The sequence below is a fragment of the Mobula birostris genome, chromosome 22, assembly GCF_030028105.1.
Source record: "Mobula birostris isolate sMobBir1 chromosome 22, sMobBir1.hap1, whole genome shotgun sequence".
In the NCBI taxonomy this organism is placed as follows: Eukaryota; Metazoa; Chordata; class Chondrichthyes; order Myliobatiformes; family Myliobatidae; genus Mobula; species Mobula birostris.
In genome coordinates, this window is record NC_092391.1 from 59730380 (window position 1) to 59752850 (window position 22471).

The 22471-nt window shown below is 43.9% G+C and overlaps 1 protein-coding gene across 6 annotated transcripts in view; it reads right to left on the reverse strand.

The window, feature by feature from the left end:
* Positions 1-22471, reverse strand: part of tango2 (transport and golgi organization 2 homolog (Drosophila)) — a 297896-nt gene that overhangs the window by 265115 nt on the left and 10310 nt on the right. The window lies entirely within an intron of this gene.

Below are 22471 nucleotides of genomic sequence, written 5' to 3' on the forward strand. Positions count from 1 at the left end.
AGAAGAATACATCAAGGCAGCCCCCTTATCAACACAAAGCAACACACACAAAGTGCTGCAGGAACTCCGCTGGTCGGGCCACATCTATGGAAATTAATAAACAGTTGACATTTCAAGTTGAGACCCTTCTTCAGGACCGAGAAGGAAGGGGGACAGTGGGGGGAGGGGAAGGAGGCTAATTGGAAGGTGATAGGTGAAGCCAGGTGGGTAGGAAAGGTCAAGGGCGAGAGAGGAAGGAATCTGACAGGAGAGGAGAGTGGACCATAGGAGAAAGGGGAGGAGGGGGGGACCCAGTAGGAAGCAATAGGTAAGTGAGAAGAGGTAAAAGGTCACAGTGGGGAATGGGGGTGGGGGAGGGGGTTGGAAAACTTGTTGACGGGAAGAAATTGCTATTCATACCATCAGATTGGAGATTACCCAAACAGAACACAAGGTGTTGTTCCTCTACCCTGAGAGTGGCCTCGCCTTGGCACAAGAGGAGGCCACAACCAAAATTTCTGAATGGGAGTGGAAATTGGAATTAAAATATTTGCCCATTGGTAAGTACCTCTTGTGGTGGATGGTGCAGAGCTGCTCAATGAAGCGGTACCCCAATTTACGATGGATTTCACCAATGTAGATAGGGACGCATCAGGAGCACCCTCATCAATCCTTCCTGATAGCTCCTTAAACAAGTCAGTTAAGTTAGACAGTAGTTTTTCCCTGCTGTCTGTACTTCATTGATCAGTGCCTTTCTAATTGAAAGGTTGAAAAGTACTTAAGAATTAATACAATGCCAAATCAAATCAAATTTAATTATCATTCAACCATACATGTATACACCCAAATGAGACAGCATTCCTCCAAAGCCAAGATGCAAAACATACACAGTTCACTCAAAATAGCGAGCAAGAAAAAACATACATATAGTCCAACACTCTGAGTGACATGTCCTACAGGTCCCAGTATCCAGCCTGTCATTCCACTAATCGAATTCTGTAGGGCAGCACCGACGGGAGAGGCCAGCCCTGCATAAATGCCACACTACACTGCCTCCAGTGTCTCCTCACTTGCACAGTAACAGCAGGCAAGTCTGCAGCCTGAGGCCTAGCCCACGCTACAATCGAAGCTATGAAGCTCCCACACCGCCTGTCTCACCAAAAAACAAGGGAAACAGACCCAAGGCATCTTACATTATCAACGTCCAACAGGGTCTGCAACAGGATCACAAGAGAAATGTCCAAGACAATCTCCCACAGCCTCAGTTCAAACTTAGAATAGTGCAGCAAAGAAACAGGCCTCTGGGCCCATGATACTTGTGCCAACCACAATACCAATTTAAACTGCATGTTCAAGGGCTTGTCCAAGTGCTTCTTAACCATGCAATTGCACCTGGTTCCACCACTTCCCTTGTCACTATTCACTCTCTGTTTAAGCAACTTGTTACATAAACTTCCTTTAAATTTTCCTCCCTCTCACTTAAATCACTAAGAAAGTTTAGGTTTCTGTTCTCTGTCAATACCCACTATCTGTGTTAAAAGTGTGAGAAGTTCAGAGGAGGATAGGGTCAGATTTGGCTGGTGTCTCACCACCTGCGCTTTTGTTGAATCACTTGAATAAACCACAAAGTGCAAAAAGATTGTAAGAACATAGATCATAGAAGAGTACAGCACAGAACATTGGCCCACAATGTTCTGCCAACTTTTTAACCTACTCTAACATCAATCCCTCTATTTTCCCTCCCACATAGTTTCCCATCACCCATGTGACCATCCAAGAGACTCTTAAATATCCCTAAAGATATTTCGGGGTCTTATAGATATTAGGGATCTCAGGGTACATGTCCACAGATCCCTGAAAGTTGCCTCACAGGTGGATAGGGTAGTTAAGAAAGCTTATGGGGTGTTAGCTTTCATAAGTCGAGGGATAGAGTTTAAGAGTCGCGATGTAATGATGTAGCTCTATAAAACTCCGGTTAGGCCACACTTGGAGTACTGTGTCCAGTTCTGGTCACCTCACTATAGGAAGGATGTGGAAGCATTGGAAAGGGTACAGAGGAGATTTACCAGGATGCTGCCTGGTTTAGAAAGTATGCATTATGATCAGAGATTAAGGGAGCCAGGGCTTTACTCTTTGGAGAGAAGGGGGATGAGAGGAGACATGATAGAGGTGTACAAGATAATAACAGGAATAGATAGAGTGGACAGCCAGCGCCTCTTCCCCAGGGCACCACTGCTCAATGCAAGAGGACATGGCTTTAAGGTAATGGGTGGGAAGTTCAAGGAGGATATTAGAGGAAGGTTTTTTACTCAGTGGTTGGTGCATGGAATGCACTGCCTGAGTCACTGGTGGAGGCAGATACACTAGTGAAGTTTAAGAGACTACTAGACAGGTAGATGGAGGAATTTAAGGTGGGGGCTTATACAGGAGGCAGGGTTTGAGGGTCGGTACAACATTGTGGGCCGAAGGGCCTGTACTGTGCTGTACTATTCTATGTTCTATAAAGTACCTATCTCTACCGCCACCTTTGACACTTTGCTCCACGCACCAACCACTTTCTTTCAGGTTCAGTAGAAATGTGTTTGCCAAAGTGAAAACATGAGGCACGCTGTGCACCAGAAAACCACAGAGCTTTGGAAGACATTGTTGTGACACTGTAGTGAATCTAACAGCTGTAGTGGGTAGGGCTCGAACATAAACTAACACCTCACTGGTCATGGTCAGTGGGGATCTCCCTCAATTGCTATTATTGATGGAGAAAGAATTTACACTCCATGAAAAACTTACCTCTGACATCCTCCCCGCACTTACCTCCAATCACCTTATAAGTTCAAAGTAAATTTACTATCAAATTTGTCTGTGTGAGGAGTGGTGCCCCACACAGACTTCCAATCTGTGCCTTGTAAGGCATGAAAATGCCCGACACAGGCCTCTCAAGGTCTGAGTCGACGTTCCCTCCCTTATTATCAAAGTACAGATATGTCACCATATACAACCTCGAGATTCATTTTCCTGTGGACATACTCAATAATCCAATAATCAATGAAAGACCGCACCAACTTGGGCGTTCAACCAGAATGCAGAAGACAATAAATTGTGCAAATACGAAAAGAAATAAGTAATACTAATAACAAATAAATAAGCAATAAATAGCGAGAACATGAGATGAAGAGTCCTTGAAAGTGAGACCATAGGTTGTGGGAACAGTTCAGTGATGGGGTGAGTGAAGTTATTCCCCCTGGTTCAGGAGCCTGATGGTTGAGGAATAATATCTGTTCCTGAACCTGGTGGTGTGAATCCTGAGACTCCTGTACCTTCTTCCTGGTGGCAGCAGTGAGAAGAGAGCATGGCCTGGATGGTGGGGGTCCTTGATGATGGATGCTGCTTTCCTGTGACAACGCTCCATGCAGATGTACTCAATGGTGCAGGACGCTCCTTCATTTAAGTCTTTTTTTTAAACTCTGGGAAAAATGTCATTAGCTGCTCACTTGATCTATGGCTTTTAGCATCTTGAATACATCTATCAAGTCATCTTCTTTGCTCCAAAGATAAACATCCTAGCTCATTCAAAATAAATAGTGTGAAAAGAGAAAAAAAAGTAGTGAGGTAGTGTTCGTGGGTTCAATGTCCATTCAGAGATCTGATGGCAGTGGTGAAGAAGCCATTGCTGAATCATAGAGTGTGTACCTCCTCCCTGATGGTAGTAATGAGAAGAGGGCATGTGCTAGGTGATGGAGATTCCTAATGATGGATGCCACCTTTTTGAGGCATCGCTGCTTGAGGATGTCTGGATGCTGGGGAGGCTAGTGCCCATGATGGAGCTGGCTATGTTTACAACTCTCTGCAGCTTATTTCAATTCTGTGCAGTGCCCCCTGCCCCACTATTTCCCTCTTCACCTTTGGTGAACCACACTGTGAACTGTTGTCAACCAAGTCTTGAAGGTGAGTGTGTTTTAACTGAGAGGCTTATTGGACCATTCAAAGGTCGTGGAGTCATACTGCTGAGGCTCTCTGGAGTTACACAACCACTGCAATGAAAAGGGACATCAGAGAAACCACTGTTTTTTAAAATAACATTTCAATAGTTTCATGACTGCTGTTACTGGTGGGTGATTCCATATTGCTTAACTGAATTTAAAATTCCCCTGTTCCAGCTGGGACTTGAATGCAGCTTTATGGTGAGTACTGCCCTTGTCCCTTTATTTAATAATTTTCTAACATGTTCTCTTTCACAGCTACAGAATTAGCCACCATGAAACAGTCGGCAGCTTTCTTCAGAATTCAGTATGTGCCAGAGTGTGTACATGTGGCACATTATACACTAGGAAAGCACAGAATTTTGGAAGCTGTTGTAGTGAAACTGAGGTAAATCTAACAGTTGCTGTGGGTGGGATTCTAACATCACTGATCACCAATTACCTTGTGGGTCTACCGCAATTGCAATTATTGATGTGGAAAGAATGGCAGAGTATTTTGCAGCAGATGCATGTCAAATCATTTTTTGAACAAGTGAAGGCTGGGGAAGATCTTCAAAATGAAGGGGTAGGGGAAGGTTAGAATGGCTGACCACACTTTCACACATAAGTGCGCAAAACTGCTGATGCATGAGCCTTCTCCCTGAACTTGAAAGCAATTTGTTATCTGCGAAGCGCACTGGGACTGCTTCACACAGAAGCAATAAATCACAGTTAACAAAAATGTTTTTTATTTTCTTTGTTATTGTTTTAAAAACACTGAAAACTAAGGCTTTATATTTGAAGCTATAATGCTCTCCTATCGGTATAGTCACCAGAATGCTGACTGAAATGTTTTCACACTGTTTATTTAAACTCTAGCACAAAGTTCAGTACAATTATACACTTACCTCTTCTTCTCTCCTGCCTATCACCTCCTCCGGTGCCCCTCCTTCCTCCTTTTCTCCCATGATCCATTCTCCTCTCCTATCAGATTCCTTGCCTTCAGCCCTTTACCCTTTCCACCTATCACATCCCAGCTTCTTATTTTTCTCCCCAACCTACCTGTTCACCTATCACCTTCTACCTAGTCGTCCTTCCCTCCCCTAACTTCTTATTCTGGCATCTTCCCACCTCATTTCTGGTCCTGATGAGGGGTCTCAGCCTGAAATGTTGACTGTTTATTCATTTCCATAGATACTGCTTGACAGCAGACTCAATGGTGGTGACTGGACTGCACTTGTTTGATGTTATGTCTTAAAGCAGCACCAAATAAGCTGTCTGCATGTCAGCTCCTGTACAGTTTAGACTGTCATATTTAGTGGACCAACATTAAACTCTTCCCAAGTGAATAATTTTCCAATCACCATTTTCTTTAGTGTAATTTCTGTCACGTGAGGAAGTAAGAGGAAATTAGAGACAGCCTCTCTGATGTTTCAGCTCAGCATCAAAAGATCATTGTTTTTTTGTTGAGGCATTGTAAGTGTTGCCTACTTCGACGTACTCTTGTTAATTTTGGATAATAATAAAAAAAAAGATTTGAAAAGAAAGAAAAGATCATTGGAGTTATACACATAATAAATGGATATAAAATCATAATGGCCTAAGAAGCTATTTGGCTCACCATGCCTGCTTTTTGCTACAGAAATTTATTTATTTATTGAGATACAGCGCAGAATAGGCCCTTATGGCCTTTCAAGCCGCACTGCCAGGCAACCATCAATTTAACCCTTGCCTAATCTTGGGGCAATTAACCTACTAACTGTATGTCTTTAGAATATAGGAGGAAACTGGAGCATCCAGAGAAAACTCATGCATTTTACAAGGAGGACGTAAAGACTTCTTATGGAATTGACTCTGAACTCCAACACACCCAGCTGTAATAGCGTCACACTAACTGCTATTCACTTTGTCCCCATTCCCAGTTCTTGTGCCCTTATCATTGCGATTTCTTTCCTTCAAGTGTGAAGGAGACATGATCACATCTGCCTCCACCACCCTTTCAGGTAGTGTATTGACAAATGTAAGACTCTTTGCAAGGGGAAAAAAAAGCTCTAGCTACCTTTGATTTAAAAAAAAACAATTTCCAGTCTTTGTACGTTCTGCCAATGGAAATAGCTTTTCTTTATCCACTTGTGATAAGACTGTGCATGATTTTGAACACCTTGTGCCCCTTCAACTTTCTGATCAAAGAACAACCTTGGCTCTCCTACTTTGAGGTCTTCGTTGAACAGGGTCCTAGCCGTCTAGGTACGTAAGCCAGGGCAGTACAATATGGAGACCAAGCTGTTCCCCATGAAGCAAGCTCCTGCCTCTCCACCCATCTGAGAATCTAAAGGAACAGCATAGACTAGTACAGTTTGGCATCAGCAGCACTACAGGAGCTGCCAGTCAGCATTGAACTCAACGTAAGACTCCAGTCAATAAGATCACCACTAAATAAAAGCTGCTGGATTTTGGCAGTTGATCCAAGGCTTTAAGTGTTCAAGACCTCCAAGAACAAAACAGATATAAGCAATAGATGACCATAACACCACTCCCAGACTTTCTGGTGTTCCTAGTTTCCCTCTTGGTGATAAGGCAATGCTGTGGCAAGATTATCCCATCACTACCTTAAGACATGTGGCACAACACTCCAGTTTATTCTGCTCCTTGACACTGGCAACATTCTAATTTCTTGATTTCTAGAAACTTCTTGATTTCTTTGATTCTTGGTAGAATCAAAGAGACATACAACACAAAAATACCCAGGTCATGTTCTCTTAAGACCATAAGACAAAGGAGCAGATGTCGGCCATTCGGCCCATCGATTCTGCTCCGCCACTTCATCATGAGCTGATCCATTCTCCCATTTAGTCCCACTCCCCCTCCTTCTCACCATAACCTTTGATGCCCTGGCTACTCAGATACCTATCAATCTCTGCCTTAAATACACCCAATGACTTGGCCTCCACTACTGCCCGTGGCAACAAATTCCATAGATTCAACACCCTCTGACTAAAAAAATTTCTTCGCATTTCTGTTCTGAATGGGCGCCCTTCAATCTTTAAGTAATGCCCTCTCGTACTAGACTCCCCCATTATGGGAAACAACTTTGCCACATCCACTCTGTCCATGCCTTTCAACATTCGAAATGTTTCTATGAGGTCTCCCCTCATTCTTCTAAACTCCAAGGAATACAGTCCAAGAGTGGACAAACGTTCCTCATATGTTAACCCTCTCATTCCCGGAATCACTCTAGTGAATCTTCTCTGTACCCTCTCCAACATCAGCACATCTTTTCTTAAATAAGGAGACCAAAACTGTACACAGTACACCAAGTGAGGTCTCACCAGTGCCTTATAGAGCCTCAACATCACATCCCTGTCACCTCACCTGGAAGGACTGTCTGGGCCCTTAATGGTGGTGAGGGAGAAAGTGTAAGCGCATATGTAGCACTTGTTCTGCTTACAAGGGTAACTGCTGGGAGGGAGATCAGTGGGAAGGCATGGGCGGGGGGGGGGAATGAATGGACAAGGGAGTCACGTAGGGAGCGATCCCTGCTGAAAGCAGAAAGAGGGGGGAGGGAAAGATGTGAAAGAGGAAGGGAAAGGGGCTTCCCTTCCTCCACCATCAACTCTGCTCTCAAACGCATCTCTCCCATTTCACGCACATCTGCTCTCACCCCACCCTCCCGCCACCTCACTAGAAATAGAGTTACCCTTGTCCTCACCTACCACCCCACCAGCCTCCAGGTCCAACATATAATTCTCTGCAACTTCCGCCACCTCCAACGGGATCCCACCACTAAGCACATCTTTCCCTCCCCCCGCCCTTTCTGCTTTCCTCAGGGATCGCTCCCTACGCGACTCCCTTGTCCATTCGTCCCCCCATCCCTTCCCACTGATCTCCCTCCCGGCACTTATCTTTGTAAGGGGAACAAGTGCTACACATGCCCTTACACTTCCTCCCTCACTACCCTTCAGGGCCCCAGACAGTCCTTCCAGGTGAAGCGACACTTCACCTGTGAGTCGATGCTCCTCTGGTGCTCCCGATGCGGCCTTCTATATATTGGCGAGACCCGACGCAGGCTGGGAGACCGTTTCGCTGAACACCTACACTCTGTCCACCAGAGAAAGCAGGATCTCCCAGTGGCCACACATTTTAATTCCACGTCCCATTCCCATTCTGATATGTCTATCCATGGCCTCCTCTACTGTCAAGATGAAGCCACACTCAGCTTGGAGGAACAACACCTTATATTCTGTCTGGGTAGCCTCCAACCTGATGGCATGAACATTGACTTCCCTAACTCCGTCAATGCCCCACCTCCCCTTCGTACCTCATCCCTTATTTATTTATTTTTTCTTTTCTCTCTCTTTTTTCTCCCTCTGTCCCTTTCACTATAACTCCTTGTCCATCCTCTGGGCTCTCCCCCCTGCTTTCTTTCTTCCCAGGCCTCCCATCCCATGATCCTCTCCCTTCTCCACCCTCATATCCCTTTTGCCAATCAATTTTCCAGCTCTTAGCTCCATCCCTCCCCCTCCTGTTTTCTCCTATTATTTTGGATCTCCCCCTCCCACTCCCACTTTCAAATCTCTTACTATCTCTTCTTTCAGTTAGTCCTGAAGAAGGGTCTCGGCCCGAATCGTTGACTGTACCTCTTCCTATAGATGCTGCCTGGCCTGTTGCGTTCACCAGCATTTATTGTGTGTGTTGCTTGAATTTCCAGCACCTGCAGATTTCCTCATGTTTGGTCAGCAAATCATAGTGGATGTGCACACAGTTAGCTTGTGAACTCATCTGTATTTTAGTTGAGATAATAAAGGTTACTTGTCGTTACAGTCAGATTCTCTCTGTGCCTCTGTAGTCATTATTATTAAGGCTAGATCAGGGATGGCCAACCTTTTACATTCCATGCATCAATTTTTTCATGCACAAGTTCAGATGCGCCATACAACTTTTGTACTCCCATTCGGATCTTGTAAAAATGTTAATATAGACATATTTAGCATTTTTACATGATATATTGATTTAATATAAAAACAAGATAATCATTACTTACTTTAACGAGACTTTTAATATATTTTGTCTTCTTTTGATCTTTCTTTTTCTTAATCACATATTCTTTCCGTAATTCAGACCCAAGCAGTTTTCCTTCTATTTCAGTCTGATATTGTGTTTTCTAGTGTCTATTAAGATGATGTTTTCTATTATGTGAGAAAGTGTTTTCACAAACAACGTACAACGGTTTTCCTGATGGACCCACTATAAATAAGAACTCATTTTCCCACTGTTCATTGAAAGTACTATCACTTCCTGCTTTTCTTTTGCTCATTTTCTTTTGCACTGTGATGGGTAACTGAATGTAAAAACGAGGCTTAATTTTCGAAAAAGTACAAAACTGTAAATGTTCACGAAGGACGAACAAAGCACAACTCCGTAGCTCACGAGTGTCAATTGTAAACTGACTGACAGAAACCTGCGACACACCGCTGGTGCAGACGCCTGGCGCGTCAGGATCAAACAAGTATCAAACGTGTATTGTACAGTTATGGAACGACTGCAGAACAAAAGTCCTTCTTTCCCAGTTTGACTCATTGAACATTTTTAAAAATTGAAAACAGATTAATGTGAAAGAAGATAACATTCGCCAGAAGATGTGCATGAAATAATAAAATCGTTAAAAATAACTGATCAGTTTTAGATTTATTCTCAGTAAAACCCATTTCTAGCTCTAAGCTACTTGAATTCCTGTTATAGATTTTTTTCCTACAAATCGGTTTTTGGTTAATACTTTTTGGATGAGTAGGCTTACTTTTTTATTATTATCACTGGGGTGCAATGTGCCACTTCTAATCATCCAATATGCCATTCTTGGGGCATGCGCCATAGGTTGGCCATCCCTGGGCTAGATCCTTCCAACAAAATTCAGAATGAAGGACTCTTCATCTCATATTTTTGCTAATGTATTTATTATTATTACTACTTCTTTTTACATTTGCACAGTTAGTCGTCTTCTGCACTCCAGTTGAACGCCCTAGTTTGGATGGTCTTTCATTGATTCTGTTATAGTTATTATTGTTGAGTATGCCCACAAGAAAATTATCTCAGGGTTGTATATGGTGACATATACGTACTTTGATAATAAAATTTACCTTGAACTTTGAAACGAGCCCATTGACTCAATATCAGGCACTATTTGCATGAATCACATTTTTAAAAACGTTCCTATATTCCCACCAACTGTCCCAAGTTTTCACCACTCAGTTGTGCACTTTGGATAATTTACAACCCTTGTGTCCTTGGAACACAAGAAGAATCCAGAACACCTGGGGGGATGGAGGAATACAGCAGTCACAGAAAGAAAAGTTCCATGCACATTGTACCCAAGGTCAGGATTGAACCCAGGTCTTCATGACTATCCATTATACGACGGGGCTGCCCTTAGTGAGTGCTGAAATCTAGCTTTTCCTACTGGGATGGGGAATGCATGTGAGAGCAATAACAATTTCATTTATACAGTGCATAAAAGGCTTTTCCGGCCCTTCGAGCCAAACTGCCCAATCGTGCCCAATTTAATCCTAGACTAATCACGGGACAATTTACAATGGCCAAATAACCTATCAACCAGTAGGTATTTGGACTGCGAACGGAAACTGGAGCACCCAGAGGAAGTCCACGCGGTCACAGGGAAAACGTACAAACTCCTTACAGGTAGTGGTGGGAATTGAACCTGGGTCACCGGTACTGTAAAGCGTTGTGCTAACCATCAGGCTACTGCGCCACCTCATCAGCCAATGATATAGATGGCACAGTAGAAGAACATTTAGCATAATATTTTATAACACCGGTGATCCGGGTTCAATTCCCACTACTGTTTGTAAGGAGTATGTCCGTTCTTCCTTGACCACATGGATTTCCTCTGGGTGTTCCAGTTTCGTCCCACACTCTAAAGATGCAAGGATTATGGTTGGTAACATACACAAAATGCAGGTCAAGCATCATCTATGGAAATGAATAAACAGTCGATGTTTCAGGTTGAGACCTTTGTTCAGCACTGGAAAGGAAGAGGGAAGACACCAGAATGGGCACGCTATGTTGGCAGTAGAAGCACGGTGATGCTTGCAGGTTGGCCCTGGCATATCCTCCGACTGTGTTGGTTGTTCACACAAATGGCACATTTCACTGTATCTTTCGATGTAGAATAAAACTCATCTTTCAATCTCTGTAACATAGCAAAACATCCCAACATGATTCACAGGAATGATACCAAATCCAAGTCATAGGACATATTTATGCAGATCATTAAAAACTTAAGGTGGTGACTAGGTGCAGAATTCATTGCCACAGATGGCTGTGGAGGCCAATCTACTGGGTATATTTAAATTGCATGTCGACAGGTTCTTGATTAGTAAAGGCGTTAAAGGTTATGGGGGGAATGGGATTGAGAGGGAAAATCAATCAGCCATGATTGAATGGTGGAGCAGCCTCAATGGACTGAATGGCTATTTTTGCTACTGTATTTTATGGTCTTAATCAAGAAAGAAAAATTGAAGAAGCACTTCAGAGGAGGAATGAAGAGAAGTTAAGATGTTGAAAGACAGTGCATGTAAACACAGCAGCTAAAACATAACAACATGGCTCCCTGTTCCCCCACCCTCAATCCTACTAACCAACTTTTACAGGAGCACCATTGAGAGTGTCTGACCAGCTGGATCACTGTCTGATATGGGAATTGCTAGGCATCTGACCGCAAAACCCTACAAAGGCATGCGAGGACTGTGGAGAGCAGGGGTTTTTAACCTGGGTCCACAGACAGCAAGACTCAATGGCATAAAAAAAGGTTGGGAACCCCCAGCTGAGAGGATCAGCGGGTCTCTCACCTATCCAATTTACTTATCAAGAGTGCTGCAAATGCAGGGCCCTGAGCATTGTCAATGATCCCTCCCATCCATCCAGTGATCTCTTTGACCTCCCCCCACCCCCCACACCATCAGGCAGGAGGTACTAAGGATTGTTAGGATGGGAAACAGCTTCTTCCACAGGCTGTAAGATTACTGAACTCCCTGCCACCACCAGGCCTCATCACACTGTTTACTTTTTAATGTGCATCAAATATGCACCTTATTATTTGTTAATTTTTTTGTGGTAATATTACTATATGTGTTGTGTGTGTGTGTGAGTTATATGTATTGTGTTGTGCACCTTGGTCTGGAGAAACGCTGATTTGTTTGGAAGTCTATCTATAGTTAAATAATGATAAACTTGGACTTGAATACCAATCACAACAGCTTCTCTTTCCCCAACCCCAATTCACCACTGCCATTTCTTCACCCAGTTCAGGGAAGCAGAACCTCCTGACCCAAATGCTGCCACACCATTCTCTGAACTGCTAAGTGCTGGTCCCTGCTGTGAGTGGCACAGATTTAAATTACTTAAGCACTTTAACACTATTAATAATTAAAATGATTTTTAAAAAAACTCAAATGCATTAGTAATTTGGAGCCAATCCACTCATAGCTGAAATCGGCTTTTAGTGGTGCACATTAGGGTAAATATTCCCACTGGTTTTTCCTTCATATAATGTCTGTAGGATTTAACCCTGTTTTTCTCAGTTGAACTGAAAACAAGATTTTATATTTTCCATAACAACATCTTCCTTATTGTTCAATCCATTTAAATACTACTTGTTCTGCTGTCAACCAAATCTGGATTGATCCTAACAATTCTCAGGGTGCTCCCACAGTTAACTCCCACAGTCCAAAGGCATACCAGCTAGTAGGTTAATTGTCACTGTAAATCATCTTGTGATTAGGCTAGAGTTAAATCGGTGGGTTGTTGGGTGATGCCGCTCAAAGGACTGGAAGGGCCTGTTTTGCATGGTATCTCTAAATTTTAAAAAAAGTGCTTCTGCACATTTAACTGATGTTAGGGTTAGTGGTGGGGAGGACTTTGAGGAGGATTGGAGTGGGCTGGAGTCACAATCAGGTGGTTAGTGAAATGAGAGCAGGTATGAAAAGAACGAAGTCATCATCATCATCATGTCCCATGTCATATCATGTGGGCAATCATGATTATGATTGTTCTAGCCAAATTTTTCCACAGAAGTCGTTTGCCATTGCCTTCTTCTGGGCAGTGTCTTTACAAGACGAATGACCCCAGCCATTATCAATACTCTTCAGAGATTGCCTGCCTGGCATCAGTGGTCACATAACCAGGACTTGTTATATGCACCAACTGCTTATGTGGACATCCACCACCTGGTCCCATGGCTTCACGTGACCCTGATTGGCCGAGCTAAGCAGGTGCCACACCTTGCCTAAGGAGTATCTCCACCCCGCCACCCGAAGAGTGTCTTAAATGTATCTACACCACCTCTGGCAACGTGTCCCCTGCCTCCACCACTTCCTGCATTTATCCCCTTGATCATCATCATTAGGTGCTGTGTTGTAAGATATCGGTGATCACAATCTTCCATCTTTCGACTGAGCAAGGAACTGGGAACTCCCTTCACACTGTTGCTCTATCCACAACCATGCTTGCTCTTGGCAATGTTTTCCACAGAAGTGGTTTGCCACTGCCTTCTTCTGGGCAGTGTCTTTCCATGATGGGTGACCCAAGCCATTATCAATGGTCTTCAGAGATTGTTTACCTGCTTCAGTGGTCGCATAACCACAATTTACCATAGAAAAACAAGTATAAACAAGACTTATTTTAATGGGGTCTCATCACAGAGTCATACTATTAAAGATAGTCATCCTTAGAATGCACAACAATGGCAACTATTCAGACATATCGTCCATTGCCCCCCCCAGGGGGTATTACACAGTCATTACATCATCTTATTGTAAAATGGAAAGTATGTCAGACACATTGATTGAATAATCACGACCCTTCTCCATTTTGTGGTGAGGTCATACATTACCCCTCCCTTCCCATCAGTGATTTCTGGTATCAGAGATACAGTAATTTATTTGTTGATCCATTCTTTCCTATGTCTCCTTCCTCATTTCATCACAAAGTTGAACATATTTGCTTGATCTTTCATTTAAAGTTACGGTAATTCTTTAACTTCAATGCAACTCAAACAATGCAAACCTTGCACTTAAGACAATATGGACAAAATGCAAAACACAATACCCCTAGTCAGTTGTATGCAAATGGTTTATGGATCTAATTCATACCCAATTCTCCAATGAAATCAGTAAGAACTTCTGGACAAGATGGCGCCAGCATACAACCCTCCCTCAGTTGCCATCTTCCAGACAGCCCAAGAAAGTGTCTATTTTACTTCTTTTACACCTGTTTTTCACCTTAAATGTGTTTCTGGGACCGTTAGAGCCTGTGATCTACAGTTTGAAGATCGATAGTGTGATCAAGGGTTTTGCCGTCTCCAAGAAGATTCTGGGAAGCGAGCATATACTTGGACAGCCTTGATGTGAAGAAACTTTGAGATGGAGTCAGAGCCTATGTCTGACTCCATTTCACCAATTAAAGCGTCGTGGAAGATTGAGACATTGAGGCGAATGCAGAGGGCGTGCAAGAGTTCACCGCTGACTGCCTTCCTTTTAATCATTGCCAGAGGAGAGTCTGTGAGCGGCCTATCGCTGTGTGGCTTGCTGTGGCAGGCGGGTAGGCCTCTGTGCTTATGTGATGCCTCTCCCTTCGTTGACGAAGGAAGATGTTACTGTGGTTCTGCTTTATGGATTGGACGATTGCATTTATGGACTGCGGACTTCTTCAGACTTAACGTTTTTATATTCTGTGTATTTATTTAAAATTTCCCATTCCTTTTCTGTTTTCTTGTGTGAGGGGAGGATGTTTAGGGGTTGATGTGCTGTTGTATTCTGTTAGCATTTTGGTGTGGGCGAGGGTCATTTGGGAGTTGATGTTCTGGTTCTGTTTTGTGCGAAGGGAGGGGTTTTGGGGGTTGATGTTGTTGTTCCTTTCTTTTGCAGGGGAGGGAGGGTTGGGGGTCGATATTCTTATTCTGTTTTGGCAGGAGAAAGGGATTTTGGGGGTTTATGATCAAGCTGCTGTTCTTTTTTGTACAGGGGTGGGGTGGGTTTGATGTTTCTCTTGGAAAGACTTTCATGTTCTTTCTTTGTTTTGTGGCTATCCAGGGAAGACAAATTTCAGAGTTGTATATGGATACATGCTTTTTTTTGGTGAAAAACTGCTCCAGCAACCATTAGGGAAGTTCATGACCGATGATCCAAAGATCATAATAATACTTTCCATATAAACCTACCAATATTTGTTCCGGGACCAAGAAAGAAATTCTCGTTAACAACAACCTTCTTCCTATTCCATATTCCATCATTAGAAATGTATAGGGCAGCACAGTAACGAGTGGTTAGCACAACGCTTTACAGTACAGATGACCCGAGTTCAATTCCGGCACTGCCTGTAAGGTGTTTGTACATTTTCCCCATGGCTGCATGGGTTTCCTACGGGTGCTCCGGTTTCCTCCTCACAGTCCAAAGACATAACTGTTGCTAGGATAATTGCTTGTTATTCCTCTCCGCACCTTGTAGCACATCGGGCTGCAACCTTGCTTTCTTTTTAACGTTTTCTCTGTTTTTTTTTTACGAGGCCAAGTTGCTAGCTTGACACTCAACCCAGCAAGGAGCTGAACCTGGGTTCACTTGCCTCAGAGTCTGGTGCTGATGCCACTGCACCACTGGCCTGTTACTAGGTTAATTAGTTATCTTAAATTCTCCTGTGATAAGACCAGGATTAAAATGGGGGACTGCTGGGCGGCGTGGCTCAAATGGCCAGAAGGGTCTATTCTGTGCTGTATCTCAATACATAAATAAATAAATAATGTCCTCTCTGTGCTGGGAATACAGCCGTTACCATCATAAAACCAAGCAGAAAACTGTGAATAAAGAAAAAACTCACGCATGATTTTAACACCAGGAATAAAAATTGAGTGAGAGTTCTCCTGAGAATTCCACAACTTGTTTTACAACATCCACAAAGCGGAGCCCATTTATCTGACTCTGTGCCTATTCCCTTCATCATTCGCCAATTATTCTTGCCTTTTGGAAAGCTAGTTGAAGGAGAATTTCCACCTTCCTTTTCCATTCCCCACATCTATCAATGTGGCAAACACTCCTCTGCCACCTCCAATGAACTGCCATCTTAAACCCTAATAGGAGTGTAAAATGCTCTGTGCTACCAAGTGATAAATCAGCATAACAAGCATGAACAAGCAGTCCCTTTGTACTGGAATAGAAATCTTGGTCCGGTTAAGATCACCAGATAAGTAGGTGACCTGATCAATCTCTGTGAAAGTCATCATCGTTCATTATTTCTCTTTCCTTAATGTCCTCTCCTCTTTCCTTTTTCAGAGTCAGGTTTAATATCACTGACAAATGTTGTGATTTTTTTTTGTTTTGCAGCAGCAGTACAGTGCAATGCATAAAACATTACTATAAATTATAATAAGAAACGTAGATACAAAAAATCAAATTAAATTAGTGCAAGAATAATGTGGCTGGGTGGAAATACATCTCCAGCAAAGGAGGTGTAAGGTGCTCCTTCCCTCCACTAGCCTGCAGGTCACCCTTGAGCGAGGTGTAGCACCTGCTTAGCTTCCCCGACACCCCCCCCCCCCCCCGGATCAGGGTCAGGTGAAGCCATGGGAGCAGGTGGTGACGGTCGTTTGAGCAGCTGGTGCAGATCACAAGTCCTGGTCATGTGACCACTGACACCAGGCAGACAATCTCTGAAGAGTATTGATAATGGCAGGGGGATGGTCATACATCTTGTAAAGACACTGCCCAGACGGCAAGGGCAAACCACCTTGTCCGCGTTATACAATGTGGCACATAATGTACAAAGTGGTGCCCTAATTTGAATCCCACAATGGCAGTTGCAGAATTAAGGCTGATTTATATTTGTGCATACTAGCTTACACCGTTGCCTACACAAGTGGGCTACGCCGCTGTGAGCATTTATACTTGTACGTTGGTGTGTCCGCGTCGCTCTGCTATTCACAGACAAAACGCTAGTTGGCGGAGGGGTTTCTATGCCACTGTGTTGAGTTTCTTCGTGTGAAACTCAACATGAAGAAACTGAAATTGCAAACAATGGCGATTGAAACTGAAGGAGGGTACTGCATACTGCATACAGTGTAGTGTCACTTAACAGAATTGGGAATTTTGAGCCAAAATCGATTTGTCAAAAAAATCGGCATGTACACACATGCGCACACAGGCTTCATGGTCATGGTAGTCCTTCTCCGGGTAAACAATTTTAAAGTGAGCGTCTTTTTCCGTAAAAGCAAAAATCCTCTTTTGGTTAATGAAAACAGGTACAGGTCTTTCGTAAAAGTGAAATGTGTCCTCCATAATTTTGGAGGTCTGTAAAGCTTTATGGAAAGCATTGCAGCCAGAATTGCTACTAAGCAGACCAATCACAGTTGTTGTGATCTGCGTCGCTGTGACACAGTTACATTTTGGGAAAGGTGTGCGCTAGGCTATGGCGTAAGGTTTGCGTAGAGTACAGCGTAGGGTTCACGGCTATGCCATACCTACGGCGTTGATTTGATGCGCAAATATAAATCAGCCTTTAGAATTTGCCAAGAACTATCACAGTCATGGATAGACCATGATCACCCATGTCATACGACATGGCACATAATGAACAAGTAAGTGCAAAAATAGTGATGTAGCATTCATGGGTTGATTCAATGTCTGTTCAGAAATCTGATGGCAGAGGGGAAGAAGCCATTCCTAAAACATTGAGTGTGTCTTCAGGCACTTGTACAGTGCCTATAAAAAGTATTCACCTTCCTTGGAAGTTTTCTTGTTTTATTGTTTTACAACATTATCTAAGGATACACGGTGTATCGGAAGGATAGGAAGGTAGGCAGAGGGGGAGGCGTGGCTTTATTGGTAAGAAATGATATTAAATCATTAGAAACAGGTGATATAGGATCGGAAGGTGCAGAATCTTTATGGGTTGAGCTAAGAAATCGCAGGGGTAAAAGGACCCTGATGGCAGTTGATGACCCTAATAGGCCTCCAAACAGCTGCAGTGATGTGGACTACAAATTACAACAAGACATAGAAAAGGCTTGTCAGAAGGGCAGTGTTATTATAATTGTGGGGGATTTTAACATGTGAGTGGATTGGGAAAATCAGGTTGGCACTGGATCTCAAGAGAGAGAATTTGTAAAATGTCTGCGAGAACAGCTTGTTGTTGAGCCCACTAGGGGATCGGCTGTACTGGATTGGGTATTGTGTAATGAACTGGAAGTGATTAGAGAGATTGAGGTGAAGGAACCCTTAGGAGGCAGTGAACATAATATGATCGAGTTCACTGTGAAACTTGGAAAAGAGAAGCCAAATTCTGATGTGTCGGTATTTCAGTGGAGTAAAGGAAATTACAGTGGCCTGAGAGAGGAACTGGCCAAAGTTGACTGGAAAGGGACACTGGCGGGAAGGACAGCTGAGCAGCAGTGGCTGGAGTTTATGTGAGAAGTGAGGAAGGTGCAAGACAGGTATATTCCAAAAAAGAAGAAATTTTCCAATGGAAAAAGGATGCAACCGTGGCTGACAAGAGAAGTCAAAGCCAAAGTTAAAGCAAAGGAGAGGGCATACAAGGAAGCAAAAATTAGTGGGAAGCCAGAGGATTGGGAAGTTTTTAAAAGCTTACAAAAGGAAACTAAGAAGGTCATTAAGAGGGAAAAGATTAACTATGAAAGGAAGCTAGCAAATAATACCAAAGAGGATATTAAAAGCTTTTTCAAGTAAATAAAGAGTAAAAGACAGGTAAGAGTAGATATAGGACCAATAGAAAATGATGCTAGAGAAATTGAAATGGGAGATAAGGAGATGGCGGAGGAACTGAACGATTATTTTGCATCAGTCTTCATTGAGGAAGACATCAGCAGTATACTAGACACTCAAGGGTGGCAGGGAAGAGAAGTGTGTGCAGTCACATTATGAAAGAGAAAGTACTCAGGAAGCTTAATAGTCTAAGTGTAGATAAATCTCCCAGACCAGATGGAATGCACCCTCGTGTTCTGAAGGAAGTAGCTGTGGAGATTGCGGAGGCATTAGCGATGATCTTTCAAAAGTTGATCGATTCTGGCATGGTTCCGGAGGACTGGAAGATTGCAAATGTCACTCCGCTATTTAAGGAGGGAGCAAGGAAGCAAAAAGGAAATTATAGACCTGTTAGCTTGACATTAGTGGTTGGGAAGTTGCTGGGAGTCGATTGTCAAGGATGAGGTTACAGAGTACCTGGAGGCATATGACAAGATAGGCAGAACTCAGCATGGATGCGGGTGAGGGCATCATTGATGACAGCAGAAGGGAAACCACGATCCTTAAAGAAAGAGGACATTTGAGATGTCCTGGAACGGAAAACCTCATCCTCAGAGCAGATGCGTCGGAGACGGAGGAACTGGGAATAGGGAATGGCATTTTTGCATGTGGCGGAGTGGGAAGAGGTATAGTCGAGGTAGTTATGAGAGTCAGTGGGCTTGTATAAGATGTCAGCGGACAGTCTGTCTCCAGAGATGGAGAACGAGAGATTGAGAAAGGAGAGAGAAGTGTCCGAGATAGACCAAGTGAATTTGAGGGCTGGGTGGAAGTTTGAAGTAAGGTCGATGAAATTGACGAGCTCAGCATGGGTGCAGGAAGCAGCACCAATGTAGTCATCAATGTAGCGAAGGAAAAGTTGGGGAGCAGTACCGGAATAGGTTTGGAGCACAGACTGTTCCACATAACCAATGAAGAGGCAGGCATAGCTAGGGCCCATGCAAGTTCCCATAGCTACACCCTTGGTCTGAAGAAAGTGGGAAGAGCCAAAAGAGAAGTTATTGAGTGTGAGAACCAGTTCCGCCAGCCAGAGGAATCCGCCATCTTTCCCTCTCCACCCCTCTCCGCCTTCCGCAGGGATCGGTCCCTCCGCGACTCCCTGGTCCACACGTCCCTCCCCACGGATCTCCCACCTGGCACTTATCCCTGTAAGCGCAAGTGCTACACCTGTCCCCACACCTCCTCTCTTGCCACCATTCAGGGCCCCAAACAGTACTTCCAAGTGAGGCAACACTTCACTTGTGAGTCTGTTGGGGTCATCTATTGCATCTGGTGCTCCTGGTGCGGCCTCCTCTGCATCGGTGAAACCCGACGCAGATTGGGGGACCGCTTCGTCGAGCACCTCCGCTCCGTCTGCCAAAACAGACAGGATCTCCCAGTAGCCACCCATTTCAACTCTGCTTCCCACTCCCATTCAGATATGTCCATACATGGAACCTACCTGCCTTCTCCTTCCCACCCTCCCCCCACCTTCTTTATAGGGCCTCTGCCCCTTCCCCCTACAGTCCTGACAAAGAGTTCCGGCCCAAAACATCGACCGATCTTTTCCACGATGTGGCCCGACCTGCTGAGCTCCTCCAGCGTGTTGTGAGTGATACGTGGATACAGCGTTGGCTGATTGGCAGGAAACAGAAAGTGGGAATAAAGAGATCCTATTCTGGTTGGCTGCCGGTTACCAGTGGTGTTCCACGGGGGTCCGTGTTGGGGCCGCTTCTTTTTACATTGTACATCAACGATTTGGATTGTGGAATAGAGGGCTTTGTGGCTAAGTTTGCTGACGATACGAAGATAGGTGGAGAGGCCGGTAGTGCTGAGGAAACGGAGAGTCTGCAGAGAGACTTGGATAGATTGGAAGAAAGGGCAAAGAAGTGGCAAATGAAATACAATGTTGGAAAGTGTATGGTTATGCACTTTGGCAGAAGAAATAAACGGGCAGACTATTATTTAAATGGGGAGAGAATTCAAAGTTCTGAGATGCAACGGGACTTGGGAGTCCTCATACAGGATACCCTTAAGGTTAACCTCCAGGTTGAGTCGGTGGTGAAGAAGGCGAATGCAATGTTGGCATTCATTTCTAGAGGAATAGAGGATAGGAGCAGGGATGTGATGTTGAGGCTCTATAAGGCGCTGGTGAGACCTCACTTGGAGTACTGTGGGCAGTTTTGGTCTTCTTATTTAAGAAAAGATGTGCTTATGTTGGAGAGGGTACACAGAAGATTCACTAGAATGATTCCAGGAATGAGAGGGTTAACATATGAGGAACGTTTGTCCGCTCTTGGACTGTATTCCTTGGAGTTTAGAAGAATGAGGGGAGGCCTCATAGAAACATTTCGAATGTTGAAAGGCATGGACAGAGTGGATGTGGCAAAGTTGTTTCCCATGATGGGGGAGACTAGTACGAGAGGGCATAACTTAAGGATTGAAGGGCGCCCATTCAGAACAGAGATGCGAAGAAATTTTTTTAGCCAGAGGGTGGAGAATCTGTGGAATTTGTTGCCACGGGCGGCAGTGGAGGCCAAGTCATTGGGTGTATTTAAGGCAGAGATTGATAGGTATCTGAGTAGCCAGGGCATCAAAGGTTATGGTGAGAAGGAGGGGGAGTGGGACTAAATGGGAGAATGGATCAGCTCATGATGAAATGGCGGAGCAGACTCAATGGGCCAAATGGCCGACTTCTGCTCAAACAAAACATTCAATCACAGAGGACTTAAATTGTGTTTTTTGACACTGATCAACAGAAAAAGAATCTTTCATGTCAAAGTGGAAACAGATCTCTACAAAGTGATCTAAGTCAATTACAAATAGAAAACACAAAATAATCAGTTGCATAAGTGACTGATGAAGGGAATAGGCAGAGGGGGTGATGGGATTCCTTAATGATAGATGCTACCTTTTTGAGGCATTCCCTTGAAGAAGCTCTCGAGGCTGGCGAGGCTAATGCCATGATGGGACTGGCTGAGCTTGCAGCCCTCTGCAGCTTTTTTCCAATCTTGTCCAGTAGACCCTCCATACCTCTTCAATCTATTTTTCTTCTGATAGCTCAGTCACCCCTTTATCCTTTGTTCTCTTATACCATCCTCTTTACTTTCAGTTAACTTCTCCTTCCACTCCCCTCTCAATTCACTACCTCTTCTAACACAATGTTAATTCTCTAACTCCCCCCTCCATAAATCCGCATTCTTCCCTCTCCCCACCTCTGTTCTAATTATATTTATTTACTGTCATACAGTTCGGAATAGGCCCTTCCGGCCCTTGAAGCTGCCTTGCCAAGCAATCCTTGAGCCCAATCATGCGACAATTTCCAATGACCATTAACCTACCAACTGGTACATCTTTGGACTGTGGGAGGAAACCAGAGCAACTGGAGGAAACCTACACAGTCAAGGGGAGAACGTACAAACTCATTACAGGCTGCGGTGGGAATTGAACCCGTGTCGCTGGTACTGTAAAGTGTTGTGCTAACTATGACGCTATCCTGCCAACCAACAAGCCTGCTGGACTTAAGAATTTTACCTGACTGAAAGAGAAACCAGTGTATTGGAAAAGCAAATGGTAAACTTGTACATCAGATTGGAGCATGATCTGTATTTGCTATAAATGGAAAATTTACTCACCTTAATTTTTGGCATGTACTGATTATAGGAAAGGGATTTCACCTTAATACCTTGACAACTGAGTGGCATGATGGATAACTTCACAAGGGTCCACACAGTAGCATGG